The following is a 21,018-nucleotide window of genomic DNA, read 5'->3' as shown; positions in this document are numbered from 1 at the left end:
ATCTTCCACATTTTCATCCATGCTTTTATCTCTCCCTCGGAATTTGAATTGTCGGCGCGGCCTTCCAACCATGCACGGGTGCACGGCCCATGATCGGCCAAGCCCAAAACATGCAGGCTTTGAGCTTGGTTTGATTTTTTCCCGACGTCTTTAAAAAAGTTTTTTTATTGATGAAACGGCAAAAGCTTCTCATTTCATTGCATTTGGAACACATCTGGTCTTTGAATGAACATTATTTTCCTGAAAATGGAACAACGGTAGTCGATTTTGCAAATGCACAACGCACCAGGCAGAGATGGTCATGGTGTCGGGTCGCCCAAGCTAGGAACAAACTCAAGGCCGCGACGTCGTGGGAGGATGTGGGTTTGAGAGTTTGATGGTGCGGATGCTGGATGATCGCCAAAGAGAGAGAGAGAGAGAGAGAGAGAGAGAGAGAGAGAGAGAGAGAGAGAGAGAGAGAGAGAGAGAGAGAGAGAGAGAGAGAGAGAGAGAGAGAAGGGCGGGGGAGGAGGAGGTACTAGAACAATGCCTGACACGAGTGTCAACCTGGGCCAAAAGAGGGGTTGACAGAGCGTGAAAGAGGAAGGTGGCCACAACGGAATCAACTAACACAATTTTTTCCAGACAACTAAAATCGAAAAAAAGTATGCAAGTTAATGCGTTTGCGGTTACAACTAATGGTAATTTTGTGGGCAGACTTTGACTTTGATGCGCTCTCCACCAATCTGAAATTCAAATCTCTGTGACTGCGAGTGAAATCACTACTCCCCTGAACCCGTCTATACCCATTCTGAAATACTTATTTGCCACAAAATGTTGTGTTTGAATACGACACACGGAAGCTTCAACTCACCATAACACTAAATAAATGTTCTTTCCTTCTTGTTGAGAAAACTGAACGAATGTTGTGAAACGACAAGAGATTACACGTACGCTTCATGGCAATTGGCAAAGCAGCAGACTCACTGTATGATATGAGCCTGTGACTTGTGAGGAACGGCATGCAGCGATAGCATGCACGGATCGGATTCCCTGTGTGCAGTGCAGTGCAGGCACGGCTGGTTCTCGTGTCCGGTGTCGGTCTCACTGGCAAGTGAGGCCCACAGTCAGATAGATACCTTGGCCCGCAGAAAAAGAGAAGGAAGGATACACCGTCGTCGTCACATGCATGCATGCGGATCACCCCGCGCCGGCTCGTAGCATGCGGCACCGTCGTCCTTAGAGCATCTCCAGCCGCGCCCTCAACAAGCCCTCTTCAGACGATTTTTCCGCGCCGGCATCGAATAAACGCCCCAGTTGTGCCCTTAAGACGCCAAATTCCGCTGGCGATCGCAAGCCGAACCCGGCACACTGGGGGGCGCTCGATGACTCCGGCGTAAGGGAAAAGCGCACCTGGGGCCACACTGCCGGGCGAAAAGTCAAGTCGACCGTCCAGATTCGCCTCCGACCCCCCCGCGCTCGGCCGCCACCATGCGGATCCCAGCGCCGTCCACTACCCACCATAGCTAGACAGGCCATTCCCCGCCGGAAAAGAGAAGATGTTTCGCCGAGGGAGCCTCTCCACCGCCGTCCGGTCGATTTTTTCGGCGTTCCAGCCGCGTAGGGGTTGTACACCGGAGGGTGTGCGCCCACCTCGCCCGCAAGGTGTTTGGTGATTTATTTGCCCGGCCCAGGTGATGGACTTGGACGACGAGGAGGCGCTCGCAGCGTTGCTGGAGGAGGAAGCCGAAGCCGACGTCCATGAGCAGGAGCATCTCATGGTGCTTGCCGCTCTCACCGGCCTGCTCGCGAGCAATGAAAAGCCGCGGTGAGGTGGCTCGGCGCCGGGACGGGTGAAAGCAAAGAACCGGCATCGTCTGGAAGGCTACTGCATGCTCTACTCCGACTACTTCGCCGACGCTCCATTGCAAGAAAACAATTCGGCGCCGTTATCAGATGAGCCGAAAGCTTTTCCTCAGGATTGTGAATTCCATTCGGGAGTTCGACAACTACTTCAAGTGCAAGAAGGATTGCACCAGCACACTTGGATTCACCTCAATCCAGAAGTGCACGACATCTATGAGGATGCTTGCATACGGAGCTCCCGGTGATTCACTATGGGCGCATGGTCGAGTCCACCATCATTTGAGTGTTTGTACAGGTTCTACAGGGCAATGGTGACAGTGTTTGGACCGCAATACTTGTGAACACCCAATGCGGAAGACACTGCTCGAATCCTAACACATAATGCAGCAAGAGGATTTTCTGGGATGCTTGGAAGCATCGACTGCATGCATTGAAAATGGAAGAACTATCCATTTTCTTGGCAGGGGATGTAGAAAGGCGCCGAAGGCGGTTGCATTGTGGTACTTGAGGCAGTGGCCACACATGACCTTTGGATTTGGCACTCTTTCTTTGGGATGCCAGGAACTCACAATAACATCAACGTCCTGTAGTGCTCCCCTGTCTTTGCCAAGCTTGTTGAAGGTCATTCTCCTCCGGTGAACTTCGAGGTCAATGGGCGGCACTACAACAAGGAGTACTACTTAGCTGATAGCATCTATCCGAGATGGTCGACATTTGTGAAACTATCTCAAACCCTGTGCAGGGAGGCAAGAACGCCTTCTTTGCGAAGGTTCGAGAGGCTTGCAGGAAGGATGTCGAGCGGGCATTTGGTGTGCTCCAATCTCGATTTGCTGTTGTCTGGTACCCTGCTCAGACCTGGTCGAAAGATCAAATTGGGAGATCATGACTTGCTGTGTCATCTTGCACAACATGATTATTGAGAGCGAGCAGGAAGAGCCAGTGTTTGACACAGAACCATATTACATGCAGGGTCCTCTTGCCCAAGTTGATCACCAGCTGCCGGCAACCTGGACTGCCTACCTCAATATGCATCAGGAGATCCGAGACCCACAGTTGCATCAACAACTGCAACACGATCTGGTGGAGCACCTATGGAGGCTCAAGGGCGACGCCTGGAACGACGTGTGATGATATATGAGTTTTTATTTGTTGAACTATATAATTTGTATTTAACAATTTGTTGTTGAACTATTTGATTTCTATTGATTTTCCGTGATGAACTATGGAGGCAAAAAAATATTTATGGAGAATTCACGCCGAAACACGCCGAATATGGGCCGATTCGCGCCAATATTGGGCCATTTTGCGACGAAAGTGGGCCGAATAATGGGCCGAAATCGGCGCCTGGGGGCGACGACTGGGTGCCCAACCGCCCTAGAGCCGATTTTGCCGACGGCTCGCCCCCAGGCGGTGATTTTTATGCCTCCTGGGGGGCCAACGGCTGGAGATGCTCTTACATGCCTCCCTCCACTACGATGATCCACACAACACAACAATGACGAGCTCTGGGGGTCAGTTGTTCGGGAACGTAGTAATTTCAAAAAAATTCCTACGCACACGCAAGATCATGGTGATGCATAGCAACGAGAGAGGAGAGTGTTGTCCACGTACCCTCGTATACTGAAAGCGGAAGCGTTAGCACAACGCGGTTGATGTAGTCGTACGTCTTCACGATCCGACCGATCAAGTACCGAATGTACGTCACCTCCTAGTTCAACGCACGTTCAGCTCGATGATGTCCCATGAACTCCGATCCAGCAGAGCTTTACGGGAGGGTTCCATCAGCATGACGGCGTGATGACAATGTTGATGATGCTACCGACGCAGGACTTCACCTAAGCACCGCTACGATATTACCGAGATGGAATATGGAGGAGGGGGGCACCACACATGGCTAAGAGATCAATGATCAAGTTGTGTGTCTAGAGGTGCCCCCTGCCCCCGTATATAAAGGAGTGGAGGAGGGGGGGGGGAGAGCCGTCCCTCCTATGGCGCATTCTGGAGGAGTCCTACTCCTACCGGCAGTAGGATTCCCCCCTTCCAAGTAGTAAGAGTAGGAGTCAAGGAAAGGGAAAAGAGAAGAGAAGGAAGGAGGGGGCGCAGCCCCTCCCCCTAGTCCAATTCTAACTAGGCCTTGGGGGGGGGGGGCAGCCTCCCCTCTCTCTTTTCCCTAAAGCCCAATAAGGCCCATATACTCCCCGGCGAATTCCCGTAACTCTCCGGTACTCCGAAAAATACCCGAATCACTCAGAACCTTTCTGCTGTCCGAATATAGTCGTCCAATATATCGATCTTTATGTATAGACCATTTCGAGACTGCTCGTCATGTCCCCGATCTCATCCGGGACTCCGAACTACCTTCTGTACATCAGAACACATAACTCATAATATAAATCATCACCGAACATTAAGCGTGCGGACCCTACAAGTTCGAGAACTAAGTAGACATGACCGAGACACATCTCCGGTCAATAACCAATAGTGGAACCTGGATGCTCATATTGGCTCCCACATATTCTACAAAGATCTTTATCGGTCAAACCTCATAACAACATACGTTGTTCCCTTTGTCATCGGTATGTTACTTGCCCGAGATTCGATCGTCGGTATCTCAATACCTAGTTCAATCTCTTTACCGACAAGTCTCTTTACTCGTTATGTAATGCATCATCCCGCAACTAACTCATTAGTCACATTGCTTGCAAGGCTTATAGTGGTGTGCATTACCGAGAGGGCCCAGAGATACCTCTCCGACAATCAGAGTGACAAATCCTAATCTCGAAATACGCCAACTCAACAAGTACCTTCGGAGACACTTGTAGAGCACCTTTATAATCACCCAGTTACGTTGTGACGTTTGGTAGCACACAAAGTGTTCCTCCGGTAAATGGGAGTTGCATAATCTCATAGTCATAGGAACATGTATAAGTCATCAAGAAAGCAATAGCAACATACTAAACGATCAAGTGCTAAGCTAACAGAATGGGTCAAGTCAATCACATCATTCTCTAATGATGTGATCCCGTTAATTAAATGACAACTCATGTCTATGGCTAGGAAACTTAACCATCTTTGATTCAACGAGCTAGTCAAGTAGATGCATACTAGTGACACTATGTTTGTCTATGTATTCACACATGTATTATGTTTCCGATTAATACAATTCTAGCATGAATAATAAACATTTATCATTAAATAAGGAAATAAATAATAACTTTATTATTGCCTCTAGGGCATATTTCCTTCAGTCTCCCACTTGCACTAGAGTCAATAATCTAGTTCACATCGCCATGTGATTTAACACCAATATTCACATCTGTATGTGATTAATGCCCATAGTTCACATCGTCATGTGATCAACACCCAAAGGGTTTACTAGAGTCAGTAATCTAGTTCTTATCACTATGTGATTAACACCCAAAGAGTACTAAGGTATGATCATGTTTTGCTCGTGAGAGAAGTTTAGTCAACGGGCCTGTCACATTCAGAGTCGTATGTATTTTGCAAATATTCTATGTCTACAATGCTCTGCATGGAGCTACTCTAGCTAATTGCTCCCACTTTCAATATGTATCCAGATTGAGACTTAGAGGCATCAAAATTAGTGTAAAAGCTTGCATTGATGTAACTCTTTATGATGAACTCTTTTATCACCTCCATAATCGAGAAACATCTCCTTAGTCCTCACTAAGGATATTCTTGACCGCTGTCCAGTGATCTACTCCTAGATCAAAATTGTACTCCCTTGCCAAACTCAGAGCAAGGTATACAATAGGTCCGGTGTCGTGGTTCTAAGTCTGACAGTAGAATGGGGGGTAGGTATGGAGAGGCAAGATCCTAGCTATGGAGCAGTTGTGCACACAAGTGTTTTACGAGTTCAGGCCCTTCTCGGAGGAAGTAACAACCCTACGTCTCAGAGCCCGGAGGCGGTCAACTGGATTATGTGTGTGAGAGTTACAGGGGTGCGAACCCTTCTACCAGTGGAGGGGGGTGGCTTATATAGAGGACGCCAAGACCCCAGCCAGCCCACGTAGCGGAGGGTTAAAGTACATTAAGGTCTGGCATTACTGGTAACACCTTACATAAAGTGTCATCATGATCATTAAGACTACTTAATTACAGACCATTTGGATACATAGTAGATCTTGAACTCCTGGTGGTCGAGTGATTCTTCATGGTCGAGTGTCTTCAGGTTCGTCGAGTGTCTTCTAGTCCGTCGAGTGGAGTTCCTCTTGGTCGACTGGAAGACAACTTCTTCTAAAAGATGTCCTTGGGGAGGGTACCTTGGACAGGTTCATGACCCTACCCTAGGTACATGACTTCATCAGTAGCACCCGAATGGATCGAGGTTTGAGTGAGGAGGGAGTTGGCAATCTTTCCGACCTGCATTCTGGTGCTATAAAGGTGTTTTGCTCTGGATCAATGACTTTCAAGTGAGGGTGTCAACTTTTGTTCAGTCGCCTTGATCCATTCTTTATATTTGTCGAGTGAACTTTATGAACTTGGAGATTTCTGAGCGACGGATCACAGGAGATCTTCCATCTGACAAGTTGCCCTGTGGTTAGCGGATTTAGTGGGATCCGAAATTTTGGGAAGCGCGCGAAGCGGAGAAAACCGCGGTACTTGGATGGGATAAGGCAGGGACGCCTTGATTCCCGTGCCGCCTTTTTCGCCACGTATCGCCCGCACGATTGTTTCGGGATTTGACAGGATCACCGGGGCCTACCTGTCGGCCACTCGGAAGTGACTCCATATATGGAAACTGGCGGAGGTTTTTTGAACAATGCCTCCTCATTTTCTCCTTCCTCGCCTCCAGATTCATCCGCTGCGCCCACCAACTGCCCAACGCCGCTGCTCCGTTCCAGCCTCGTCGGCGACAATGGTGAAAGAGAAGACGACGGCTTTGGAGCGGGCGAAGAAGGCGACGGCGACGGCGAAGGCGAAGGGGAGAGCGACCAGTCGAGGGGGATCCTCGTCGCGGTCCCGTTTGCCGCAAGGTTGGATCCATGGTGATTGGATCCGCTCGACCATCACCCAAAAGGATCTCGACGACCTGGCCAACGAAGGCCTGATTGCGCACGGGGCGGTGAGGCTCCCGGGGATGGAGTGGCAGCCACAGCCTCAGGAGGGTGAGTGTGTCCTCTTGGTGACTCATGTAGATCGAGGGTTCTCTCTGCCACCGCATCTTTTCTTTTGAGGGTTTTTGAATTTCTTTGGGGCTCAGCTTCACCACTTTACCCCCAATTCCATTGCCTACCTCGCCACTTTCGTATCTTTGTGTGAAAACTTCTTGGGCTATCGGCTGCACTGGGGCCTCTTCAAACACATATTCACTTGTCGTTCTCAGACGATGAAAAAGGCCAGCCCCAATGACGAGAGAACTCAGGTAATCCAGATGTGTGGGGGTCTTGGGGTCCAGATGAGGAGTAAGAGCGCTTTCCCAGCGATGACCCTTCCCGAGTCAGTCAGAGGGTGGCAGTCGACCTGGTTCTACTGCCAAGACCAGCCGACGCCAGGGCAGTCGACTGGGCTCCCTCCCTTCTCTATGAGTCGAGTGAACAAGCCATCCTCTCTGAAAGTAGTTCCGGAGGAGAAGGCTCAGGTTAAAATGTTGATGCAGCGAGTAGTCCAGTTGATTCGTGACGGTGTGACTGGCATGGACCTTCTGGACGTTTTCCTTCGGCGGCGCATCCAACCACTCCAGTACCGGGGCCACCCGATGTGGTTGTATTCTAGTACTGAAGACACCACTCGGGTCCACCCCGAAGAGGTCGATGATGCCACACTGGAGAGGTGGATGACTTCCATCACAGGGAACAAGGACAACCCTCGTGGAACCAGGAGGATCCCGCCACTCGACCAATCTTATGAGGCAGACAAGGTATGATCACTTTTCTGCGATTGTATTCTCGTTCCGTCCGTTCTGTTTCATCGCGGACCAGTCGATTGACTTTTTTTCTTGCTTGTTGTCTTTCAGGAAACCACCGAGTTGTACTCGATGCCCAACGGGGCGCAAGCACAGGCCGAAGAGGAGGAAGGAAGTGGAGGCGAAAGTCAAGAGGAGTGGGAGTCTGATGCCGATGAGGGTGATGAAGATGCAGGCTCCGATGAGGAGGAAGAGGAGGAGGAAGAGGAGGAGGAAGTTGTGCCTCCTCATTCCGAAAGGAGGTCCAAGCTCGCCCACGACCCTGCAGCCGAATGCGGTAAGGGAGTCGTCCCTGCTGGGCAGTCGACGAAACGCCCTCGGACAACTTCACCGGCGCCGACTGAAAAGGCGTCGAAGCAACCCCGAGCGGCCCCGACAAAACCGGTGAAGTCCCTACCGAAGATGAGGATGGAGATTCCGACTGTTTCTGGGTAACGACATAACTCATGTTTTTCATTCTTGGTCGACTCAATCGCTGACCGACTGATATTTGGAATCGCAGTGCTGCTACTTCTGAGACTTCAGCCAGGCATGAGGATCAAGAAATGGAAGATGCTGCTACTTCTCATCCTAGCATGATCTGCACGGTTTTGCTTTTGGTCAATTGAATCTTTATTTTTGACTTTGAACTTTTTCCGCAGCTCTACCTAGCGTTGTCATCAATCTTCTTGATGATGATGATGAAGCGCCACTGAGGCAGAGGAGGAGCAGGAAGGCGACTGTTGGCAAGGCTGCTCAGGTTGTGTCAGCACCTGGACCACTGATTCCAGAGGGGAGCAACGCTGCTCGGGCTATCGTGTCCTTTGCGGAGCCGTTGACGGTTGCCCACCCTTCGTCGTCGAGTGCTGACCCGCCTTCTCTCTTCTCCACCTACCACGTCCCGGAGGACCAAGCAAGCGCTGCCAAGGAAGCCATACGCCAGGTCGGGATTATGATGGAGTAGGTGAAGGCGATCCGAACCGCCAGCCAAGCAGCTTATGACGCGAGTTCAGCTCTCCAGAGTAATGTCCAGGTTAGTTAAACATCGACTGGAAATCTTGATGTTTGTCATGCACCCACTGGGTGTGTCAATTCTATGGTGGACTGCTGGCAGTCGACTATAGTCTTTGTGTCTTGAGATTTCTCACTTTACTTGTTTCACTCGAGCTTGGTCGAATGGAACAATAAAACTGGTGGGGGCACGCTGAGTGCACCCACTAGGTGTAGTCCCCGAGACTGTGGTCGATTGCTGGCAGTCGGCTATGGTCTGAATTTGTTTTTTTACTGCTGACAGTTAACTGCTTCCGGTCGACTGATCGGCTCTGAGTCTAGCTGATAGAACTAGTGGGGGCATGCTGAGTGCACCCACTGGGTGTAGTCCCCGAGACTACAGTTGAATGTTTAGATTCAGCTGTAGTCTTAGAAATACTACGATTTTTCTTTTAGTCACTCGGAAGTGATCTGTCGTTGATGTCTGTCAACTGAACTTTCGCAGAAATCTTGTGACCTTGTTTCTCGTTATACTGAATTGGAGAACAAGCATATCCAGCTTGAACTTGACCAGAAGCTTGTCCAAGAGAACTTTACGAAGTCGAAGGAGGAGGAAAAAGGTATGTTTGGTGAGAATCTTGACGACTGTCCTTGCTTCTTGCCTGTCCCCGAGTCTGATCTTATTGTGATTTTTGCAGAAAAACTGAGGGATGCTCTGAAGAAGAAGGACCTTGACCTCGCCGAGGCACAGAAAGTGGCTTCGGACAAGACAAAACTTGCAGAAGAGAAGTTGGCTTCTGTCAACAAACTTGAAGAGGAAAACACTAATCTGAAAGCTGCTCTCGACGTGGCCAACCAAGAAGTCACTCGACTGAAGGATGCCAATATGGTCCTGAGCGACAAAGCCGGCGAACTGGCAGGAAAGAAGAATGACTTGGAGGTTTATCTGGGAGGACTCCCAAGAAGCTATTCCTCATGCTTGAAGGTAACCCTTATCTCCGATTGGTAATTACTGACTTGCTGTAAGGGCATTAGCTTATCCTTGAATCGTGTCCGCAGAATTCTACCAAAACTTTGAAGAGGAGACTAGTCGAGTGGAGACTGGCTTGGATCCCATCAATTCTCCGGTGAAGGATGAAACTGCTATGAACGTGCTCCGCCTCGAGTCTCGCGTTGCTGCAGTGGTCGATTTCCTTGCAAGACTGAAGGTCACAACGTCGCGCATCGACACATCGCTCTGGCCAGAAGAAACGCTTTAGAACGACCTTGAGTCGCTGATGACTCGACTGAACGAAGTTCCAAGTCGAGTGCAAGAATGGAAGAAGTCTTCTGCCAGGTGCGGTGCTGACATCGCTCTGTCCTTGGTCCGCGTCCACTGCAAGGAAGCGAGAGAAGACAAGCTGGTGTCTCTCAAGGTGGACAACACTAGGAAGCATGACTTCCATTCTTTCATGGAGACCTTCATCGCGGCTGCCACTCGGATCGCAGATGGGATCGACCTGGACGAGTTTGTTGCGCCTTCCATCCCACCGCAGGAGGGGTAAAAAACTTCTATGCTCGATGATTTGAATTTGCCTCGGAATGCCGAGTGATTTTTGTAACTGACAAACTTTAACAGGCTTGATGCATGAGCACTTCTGGGTCCGTAGGACGTTATCCGAACTTGATTTGCTGTCGAAATACGTTTGCTTCTTTCGGACAACCATCTTCTTTGGGTTGGAATATATACTAGTATCTGTAATGCTCTTTTGCAGGTAGGAGTGAAGCACAAATTGTAGTCGACTTGTGCTCATCATGGTTGGGCGAGTGATGGGCTGCATCCAAGCCTCCGAGTGAGAAACTTGTTGTCCACTCGAAAGGATTTTAGAAACTTAGGCGAACACTGGGCTACAGCTAAGCCCCCGAGTGGGAGGTTTGCTCTCCACTCGGTAGGTTTTTTAGAAACTTAGGCGAGCACTGGGCTGCAGCTAAGCCCCCGAGTGGGAGGTTTGCTCTCCACTCGGTAGGTTTTTTAGAAACTTAGGCGAGCACTGGGCTGCAGCTAAGCCCCCGAGTGGGAGGTTTGCTCTCCACCCAGTAGGTTTTTTAGAAACTTAGGCGAGCACTGGGCTGCAGCTAAGCCTCCGAGTGGGAGGTTTGCTCTCCGCTCAGTAGGATTTTAGAAACTTAGGCGAGCACTGGGCTGCAGCTAAGCCCCCGAGTGAGAGGTTTGCTCTCCACTGTAGGCTTTTTAGAAACTTAGGCGAGCACTGGGTTGCAGGTAAGCCCCCGAGTGGGAGGTTTGCTCTCCACTTGGTAGGTTTTTAGAAACTTAGGCGAGCACTGGGCTGCAGCTAAGCCCCCGAGTGGGAGGTTTGCTCTCCACTCGGTAGGTTTTTTAGAAACTTAGGCGAGCACTGGGCTGCAGCTAAGCCCCCGAGTGGGAGGTTTGCTCTCCACCCGGTAGGTTTTTTAGAAACTTAGGCGAGCACTGGGCTGCAGCTAAGCCTCTGAGTGGGAGGTTTGCTCTCCGCTCAGTAGGATTTTAGAAACTTAGGCGAGCACTGGGCTGCAGCTAAGCCCCCGAGTGAGAGGTTTGCTCTCCACTCGATAGGTTTTTTAGAAACTTAGGTGAACACTGGGCTACAGCTAAGCCCCCGAGTGGGAGGTTTGCTCTCCACTCGGTAGGTTTTTTAGAAACTTAGGCGAGCACTGGGCTGCAGCTAAGCCCCCGAGTGGGAGGTTTGCTCTCCACTCGGTAGGTTTTTTAGAAACTTAGGCGAGCACTGGGCTGCAGCTAAGCCCCCGAGTGGGAGGTTTGCTCTGCACCCGGTAGGTTTTTTAGAAACTTAGGCGAGCACTGGGCTGCAGCTAAGCCTCCGAGTGGGAGGTTTGCTCTCCACTCAGTAGGATTTTAGAAACTTAGGCGAGCACTGGGCTGCAGCTAAGCCCCCGAGTGAGAGGTTTGCTCTCCACTCGGTAGGTTTTTTAGAAACTTAGGCGAGCACTGGGTTGCAGCTAAGCCCCTGAGTGGGAGGTTTGCTCTCCACTTGGTAGGTTTTTAGAAACTTAGGCGAGCACTGGGCTGCAGCTAAGCCCCCGAGTGGGAGGTTTGCTCTCCACTTGGTAGGTTTTTTAGAAACTTAGGCGAGCACTGGGCTGCAGCTAAGCCCCCGAGTGGGAGGTTTGCTCTCCACCCGGTAGGTTTTTTAGAAACTTAGGCGAGCACTGGGCTGCAGCTAAGCCTCCGAGTGGGAGGTTTGCTCTCCGCTCAGTAGGATTTTAGAAACTTAGGCGAGCACTAGGCTGCAGCTAAGCCCCCGAGTGGAAGGCTGGCTTACCACTCGGTAGGATTTAGTTTACTTAGGCGAGTACTTGGACTGCAGCTAAGCCTCTGAGTGGAAGGCTGGCTTACCACTCGGTAGGATTTTGTTTACTTAGGCAAGTACTTGCACTGCAGCTAAGCCTCCGAGTGGAAGGCTGGCTCACCACTCGGTAGGATTTTGTTTAACTCAGGCGAAACGGATTCGCAGCTAAGCCTCCGAGTGGAAGGCTGGCTTACCACTCGGTAGGATTTTTTTACAAGCTTAGGGAAAACGGGTTCGCAGCTAAGCCACCCATCGGGGGACAGATTTATGAGAACAAAAGCAATAACAATTACTGAGAAAATTATGAAACTCTTGTCTTTGATGAATACACTACAGGAGTACTTTTATTACAACTCATCCGAGTGAAAAACTTAAGTATAAAAAGGGCGGAGCAGGTCCGCGTTCCATGCTCGAGGCTCGTCAATCTGGTGCTCGACATTGTAAAGGCGGTATGCCCCATTATGGAGAACCTTGGTGACGATGAAGGGACCTTCCCAAGTAGGAGCAAGCTTGTGTGGTTTCTGCTGATCCACTCGGAGAACTAAATCTCCCTCCTGGAAAGCTCGACTCTTCACATTTCTGGCATGGAAGCGATGCAAGTCCTGCTGGTAAATGGTCGATCGGATCAAGGCCATCTCTCTTTCTTCTTCTAGAAGGTCGACCGCGTCCTGTCGGGCTTGCTCTGCTTCAGCTTCGGTGTAGAGTTCGACTCGGGGTGCGTTGTGAAGCAGGTCACTCGGCAAGACTGCTTCAGCTTCGTAGACCAAGAAGAACGGAGTCCTCCCAGTCGACCGGTTTGGCGTGGTCCTTAATCCCCAAAGCACCGACGGAAGTTCGTCGACCCATGCACCAGCTGCGTGCTTGAGGTCGCGCATCAGTCGGGGTTTCAACCCTTTGAGAATTAAGCCATTTGCTCGTTCTGCTTGTCCATTCGACTGGGGTGAGCGACTGAAGCATAGTCGACTCGTGTACCCTAAGATGTGCAGAAGGCTCTGAATTCTTCGGAGTCGAAGTTTGACCCATTGTCTATGATGTTGTGTGGAACTCCATATCTGAATACCAACTCCCTGATGAAGCTGACGGCGGTGCCGGCATCCAGATTCTTGATGGGTTTAGCCTCAATCCACTTGGTGAACTTGTCGACTGCTACCAATACATGGGTGTAGCCGTTTCTGCCTGTTCTCAGTGGTCCAACCATATCCAACCCCCATACAGCGAAAGGCCAGACGAGTGGAATTGTCTTCAAAGCTGAGGCGGGTTTGTGCGACATATTGGAGAAGAATTGACATCCTTCACACTTGTCGACTATCTCTTTCGCCATCTCATTTGCTCTGGGCCAGTAAAAACCCGCTCGGTATGCTTTAGCCACGATGGTCCGAGAGGACGCATGATGGCCACAGGTCCCCGAGTGGATGTCGTTGAGAATCATTCGACCTTCTTCCGGTGTTATGCATTTCTGGCTGACTCCAGTCGCACTTTCTCTGTACAACTGTCCCCTCATGACGGTGAAGGCTTTGGATCGGCGGACGATCTCTCGAGCCTCTTCTTCATTCTCGGGGAGCTCTTTCCTCAGAATATAGGCGATATAGGGCACTGTCCAGTCGGGAGTGATGACCAGAACTTCCATGATTAAGTCGACCACAGCTGGGACCTCGACTTCAGTCGGATCTGTGGCGCTTTTTGGCTGCGGGGCTTCCTCAGTGAAAGGATCTTCTTGAACCGACGGCGTGTGAACATGCTCCAAAAACACGCCACTCGGAATGGCTTCTCTCTTTGAACCTATCTTCGCCAAGTCATCGGCTGCTTGATTTTTCAGTCGGGGAACGTGATGGAGCTCTAATCCCTCAAATTTCTTCTCCAGCTTTCTGACTGCATTGCAGTAACCAGTCATGGCTGGGCTTCTGACGTCCCACTCCTTCATCACTTGGTTGACCACTAAGTCCGAGTCGCCGTAGACCATGAGGCGACGGACGCCGAGTGAAATGGCCATACGCAACCCGTACAAGAGTGCTTCGTATTCTGCTTCATTGTTGGAGGAATCAAAGTGAATCTGGAGTACATATCTGAGCTTATCTCCTCGGGGGGGAACCAAGACCACTCCGGCACCGGAACCATTCAGCATTTTGGAGCCATCGAAGAACATAGTCCAGTGCTCCGAGTGAACTTGGGTCGGTAACTGCTGTTCAGTCCACTCGGCGAGGAAATCTGCTATTGCTTGGGACTTGATATCTTTCTTTGCCTCAAATCTTATATCTAGGGGAAGAAGTTCAATCGCCCATTTTGCCACTCGACCGGTTGCGTCTCTGTTGTGCAGAATCTCTGATAAGGGGGCGTTGGTGACGACTGTGTTGATATGGTCAGAGAAGTAGTGAGCAACTTTCTTCGTGGGCATATAAATCCCATATACAAGCTTCTGATAATGAGGGTATCGTTGCTTGGATGGGGTCAGGACTTCGGAAATGTAATATACTGGGCGCTGAACTTTGAAGGCTTTCCCTTCTTCTTCCCGCTCGACCGTAAGTACAGTACTGACGACTTGTCCTGTGGCTGCAATGTAAAGCAGCAAAGGCTCTTTGCTGATTGGAGCAGCAAGCACCGGCTGGGTGGAAAGCAGGGTTTTTAACTCTGCAAACGCTGTGTCAGCTTCAGGAGTCCACTTGTACTTGTCTGACTTCTTCATCAGTCGGTAAAGAGGCAATGCCTTCTCACCGAGACGAGAGATGAATCGACTTAAAGCGGCCAAGCAACCAGTAAGCTTCTGAACATCGTGCACATGCACAGGTTGTTTCATTCGGAGTATTGTGCCTACTTTCTCTAGGTTTGCGTCGATTCCTCATTCGGGAACGAGGAAACCGAGTAATTTTCCACCAGGAACTCCGAATGTACACTTGGATGGGTTAAGCTTGATATCGTACCTCCTGAGGTTGGCAAATGTTTCAGCAAGGTCAGTCAGCAAGTCGGAACTTTTCCGTGACTTGACCATAATGTCATCCATGTACGCTTCCACATTCCGACTGATTTGAGTGAGCAAACACTTCTGAATCATCCTCATGAATGTGGCTCCGGCATTCTTGAGGCCGAATGGCATGGTGACATAACAGAAGCACCCGAATGGGGTGATGAAAGCCGTTTTGATCTCATCGGGCCCAAACAGACGGATATGATGGTACCCGGAATAAGTGTCCAAGAAAGACAGTCGCTCACATCCCGCAGTCGAGTCGACTATTTGGTCGATGCGGGGAAGAGGAAAATGATCTTTCGGGCAGGCCCGATTGATATGCTTAAAATCGATGCACATGCGAAGCGAATTGTCCTTTTTGGGGACCATGACGACATTGGCGAGCCACTCGGAGTGGTAAATCTCTCGGATAAACTCTGCTGCTAGGAGCCGAGCCACTTCCTCGCCAATGGCCTTCCTTTTCTGGACGGCGGACCGTCGTAGATGTTCCTTCACAGGTTTTGCCTTTGAATCGACTCGTAGACGATGCTCAGCCAGTCCCCTGGGTACACCTGACATGTGAGAAGGTTTCCATGCAAAGATGTCCCATTTCTCACGGAGGAACTGGATGAGCGCTTCTTCCTATTTGGGGTCGAGTGTTGTGGAGATATGAGTCGGAGCGGTGTTAGGGTCGGTCGGGTGGATGTGAACGGGTTTTGTCTCATCGGACGACTGAAACGCTGATTCCGTAGCAGGCTTTTTGGCTCGCAACAAATCACTCGGGTCTGCATTCCTTTGGTGTTCCTGCCACTCTTCTGCCACCATCTGAGCATCGGTGATCTTTGAGCCTTTCTGGAAGCACTCTTCTGCCTTCTTGCGGTTACCAGTGACAGTGATCACGCCTTTAGGGCCAGGCATCTTTAGTTTGAGGTACACGTAACATGGTCGGGCCATAAAATGTGCATAAGCTAGCCTGCCCAAAATTGCATGATAGGCACTCTGGAAATCCACAACCTCAAATGTCAGCTTCTCTTTGCGGAAATTCTTTGAATCACCAAAAACTACATCAAGAGCAATCTGGCCGAGTGATGTGGCCTTCTTGCCAGGGATGACTCCATAAAAACTCATGTTGCTTGTGCTCAGTCTGGACATCGAAATGCCCATCCCTTTCAGTGTCTCAACATACAGTATATTCAAACTGATGCCGCCATCCATCAACACTTTGGTCAGTCGAGTGCCTTCAACGACGGGGTCGACCACCAGCGCTTGCCTCCCAGGGGTGGCTATGTGCGTGGGGTGGTCAGATTGGTCGAATGTAATGGCAGTCTGAGACCACTTCAGGTAATTGGGTGTTGACGGAGCAACCATATTCACCTCTCGGTTTATAACTTTCAGTCGGTTTTTGCTCTCAACATCGACAAAAATCATCAAGGTGGAATTGACCTGCGGATATTCCTCATCACTATCCTCCTTGTCCTCAACCTTGTCCGACTCTTTTTCTTTGTCCTTGGGCTACTTCCCTTGGAACTGCTGTATCAGGAGTCGACACTGTCCAGTGGTATGCTTCGGGTAAATGAAATTACCCTCTTCGTCTTTCTTGGTGTGGATGTGACATGGTAAATCCAACACGTCATTTCCTTCTTTATCTTTTACTTTCTCGGGGTTCCAGGGCCCCTTGGGTTTCCCTTTGAACTTTCCTTGATTCAGGGCCAAGGCTTCTCCAGGAGCGGCTGGCTCGGCTTTATGCTTTTGCTTCCGACTGGAATTTCCGCCTCCGGTGTCCTGGGCGACTGACTTGTGTTTGCCACTCTGAAGCCGATCCTCTTCCTCACCATTGGCATATTTGGTGGATATTTCCATCATTCGATTCAGAGACATGTCTCCGATTCGACCGAATTTCAGGCTTAGCTCTCTATATTTTACGCCCTCCTTGAAGGCGCAAACTGCCAGGTGATCCGATACATTCTCTACTGTGTGATGCAGCGTGATCCATCTCTGGATGTAATCCCTCAGAGTCTCATTCGACTTATGTACGCAAGACTGCAGCTCTGTCAGTCCCGCCAGTTGCTTGCACGTTCCTTCGAACGTCCTGACAAACACTCAGGAGAGGTCCTCCCATGTGTAGATGTTGCTGGGTGTCAACTGATTCAACCATGCTCTGGTTGACCCTTCCAACATGAGAGGCAGATGCTTCATGGCCACCTCGTCATTTCCATCGTCGATCTGAATAGCCACTCGGTAGTCCTCAAGCCAAGTATCGGGCTTAGACTCACCGTTGAACTTGCTGACTCCAGTCACCAACCTGAAGTTGGGAGGAATCACCGCGGCCCTGATGGCTCTGCTGAAACACTCTGGTCCGGAGACATGCACTCCGCTGCTGATGGGTACATCTCTGTCATTACCCTCTCTGTGGGCTCTGTTCCGGTCAACCAGACCTTGAAAGATGATGGATCTCGCATCAAAGCCTGGTTCCCTGGGGTCGACTGGAATTCTTCGCCCGCCACTGTGCTGGCGTCTGTCATCCTGCTGTCGAGGCATATATGATCCACCCCTCGGGGGAGGAGTGGGCACTCGACGTCGATCGTTGCGACCGACTCGGTGATCATACTGCTCATAGTTCCTGTACTGATCGTGTCGGTCGCCATGCCCTTCATGCCTCGGGGGCAATCTGGGGCTATGAGCCGACTGGACAGTATTCGCCGCCACGGACCTGCTATGAATCCTGTTCCGCGACTGCGACACAACTGAATTCTGATCTCCTGCTGCCCGGAGCAAATCCTTGATCTGCATCAAGCCTCTGCCAGCCTCTGACTGGGAAGGCTGAATCGACTCTGCTATACGTGTTGCAGCTGCCAAATTCTGGATCGGAGTGCGGTATACCTGAGTCGGAGGTTTAAAGAGTTGGCATCGACTGGAGTCTGGAATCCGTTGCCGCACGCGCTCGTCGAGTGCCCGCTGAAGGTTCTCCAGTCGAGTGCGCTTAGCCAGGTTGGCCAAGCGCGCGTCCTCTAAGGTGCGAGCCTCAGGGGTTTCTCCAACGATCGAAGTATGAAGCGCATCCATGTTCCGGCGGCGAAGCTCTTCCCTCTGCTGTGAGTCGAGGGGCTCGGGGCGGTACTCCTCATGGTCGTGTGACGGATCGCCTCCGCCGTCGATACTGAGTCGACGGTTGCCGCAGAAGGACGCCGCGGACACATGCTCGAAACTGCGTAGCTCTGCGGACTGGGAGTGCATCCACGTCGAGCGGAGCCTCCTGCAGCCAGGCAGAGTCGTCGGCGACGAATGTGAGCGGGCCGAGACGGATCTCGCGGCCCTCAACCAAAATTCCACCTGAAACCATGATGATGGGAATTGAAAAAATTGCAACTTCTCCAACAAGTCGCTAAGACACCGGTCCCATGGTGGGCACCAACTGTCGTGGTTCTAAGTCTGACAGTAGAATGGGGGGTAGGTATGGAGAGGCAAGATCCTAGCTATGGAGCAGTTGTGCACACAAGTGTTTTACGAGTTCAGGCCCTTCTCGGAGGAAGTAACAACCCTACGTCTCGGAGCTCGGAGGCGGTCGACTGGATTATGTGTGTGAGAGTTACAGGGGTGCGAACCCTTCTACCAGTGGAGGGGGGTGGCTTATATAGAGGATGCCAAGACCCCAGCCAGCCCACGTAGCGGAGGGTTAAAGTACATTAAGGTCCGGCGTTACTGGTAACGCCTTACATAAAGTGTCATCATGACCATTAAGACTACTTAATTACAGACCGTTTGGATACAGAGTAGATCTTGAACTCCTGGTGGTCGAGTGAGTCTTCATGGTCGAGTGTCCTCAGGTTCGTCGAGTGTCTTCTAGTCCGTCGAGTGGAGTTCCTCTTGGTCGACTGGAAGACGACTTCTTCTAAAAGATGTCCTTGGGGAGGGTACCTTGGACAGGTTCATGACCCTACCCTAGGTACATGACTTCATCATCCGATACACATCATAGCATACTTTATAGAACTTATGACTGAGGCATAGGGAATGAATTTCATTCTCTTTCTATTTTCTGTCATGGTCGGGATTTGAGTCTTACTCAATTTCGCACCTTTGCAACACAGGCAAGAACTCTCTCTTTGACTATTCCATTTTGAACTACGTCAAAATCTTGTCAAGGTATGTACTCATTGAAAATCTTATCAAGCGTCTTGATCTATCTCAATAGATCTTGATGCTCAATATGTAAGTAGCTTTACTGCGGTCTTTCTTTTGAAGAACTCCTTTCAAACACTCCTTTATGCTTTCCAGAAAATTCTACATTATTTCTGATCAACAATATGTCATTCACATATACTTATCAGAAAGACTGTAGTGCTCCCACTCACTTTCCTGCAAAGACAGGCTTCACCGCAAGTCTGTATAAAATTATATGCTTTGATCAACTCATCAAAGTGTATATTCCAACTCCGAGATGCTTGCACCAGTCCATAGATGGATCACTGGAGCTTGTACATTTTGTTAGCACCTTTAGGATTGACAAAACCTTCTGGTTACATCAAATACAACCCTTCTTTAATAAATCCATTAAGGAATGCAGTTTTGACATCCATTTGCCAGATTTCATAAAATGTGGCAATTGCTAACATGATTCAGATAGACTCAAGCATCGGTACGAGTGAGAAAATCTCATCGTATTCAACATCTTGAACTTGTCGAAAAACTTTTTGCGACAAGTCGAGCTTTGTAGATAGTAACATTACCATCAGCGTCAGTCTTCTACTTGAAGATCCATTTATTCTCGATGGCTTGCCAATCATCGGGAAAGTCAACCAAAGTCCACACTTTGTTCTCATACATGGATCCCATCTCAGATTTCATGGCCTCAAGCCATTTCGCGGAATCTGGGCTCATCATTGCTTCCTCATAGTTTGTAGGTTCATCATGGTCAAGTAATATGACCTCCAGAACAGGATTACCGTACCACTCTGGTGCGGACCATACTCTGGTTGACCTACGAGATTCGGTAGTAACTTGATCTGAAGTTTCATGATCATCATCATTAGCTTCCTCACTAATTGGTGTAGGAATGACTAGAACTGATTTCTTTGATAAACTACTTTCCAATTCGGGAGAAGGTACAATTACCTTATCAAGCTCTACTTTCCTCCCACTCACTTCTTTCGAGAGAAAATCCTTCTCTAGAAAGGATCCATCTTAGCAACGAATAGCTTGCCTTAGAATCTGTGATAGAAGGTGTACCCAATAGTTTCCTTTGGGTATTCTATGAAGACACACTTCTCCGATTTGGGTTCGAGCTTATCAGGTTGAAATTTTTTCACATAAGCATCACAACCCCAAACTTTAAGAAACGACAACTTTGGTTTCTTGCCAAACCACAGTTCATAAGGCGTCATCTCAACGGATTTTGATGGTGCCCTATTTAAAGTGAACGCAGCTGTCTCTAATGCACAACCCCAAAATGATAGTGATAAATCGGTAAGATACATCATAGATCGCACCATATTCAATAAAGTGTGGTTACGATGTTCGGACACACCACTACGCTGTGGTGTTTCATGTGGCGTGAGCTGTGAAACTATTCCACATTGTTTTAAAATGAAGGCCAAACTCGTAACTCAAATATTCTCCTCCACGATCAGATCATAGAAACTTTATTTTCTTGTTGCGATGATTCTGCACTTCACTCTGAAATTCTTTGAACTTTTCAAATGTTTCAAACTTGTGCTTCATTAAGTAGATATACTCATATCTGCTCAAATCATCTGTGAAGGTCAGAAAATAACGATACTCGCCACGAGCATCAACACTCATTGGACCGCATACATCGGTATGTATTATTTCCATCAAGTCAGTAGCTCGTTCCATTGTTCTGGAGAACGGAGTTTTAGTCATCTTGCCCAAAAGGCACAGTTTGCAAGCATCAAATGATTCATAACCAAGTGATTCCAAAAGTCCATCTTTATGGAGTTTCTTCATGCGCTTTACACCGATATGACCCAAATGGC

Source organism: Triticum aestivum, chromosome 6B (assembly GCF_018294505.1).
Source record: "Triticum aestivum cultivar Chinese Spring chromosome 6B, IWGSC CS RefSeq v2.1, whole genome shotgun sequence".
Taxonomy (NCBI): Eukaryota; Viridiplantae; Streptophyta; class Magnoliopsida; order Poales; family Poaceae; genus Triticum; species Triticum aestivum.
The sequence above is the reverse complement of the archived record's forward strand: the minus strand, read 5'-3'. Positions refer to the sequence as shown.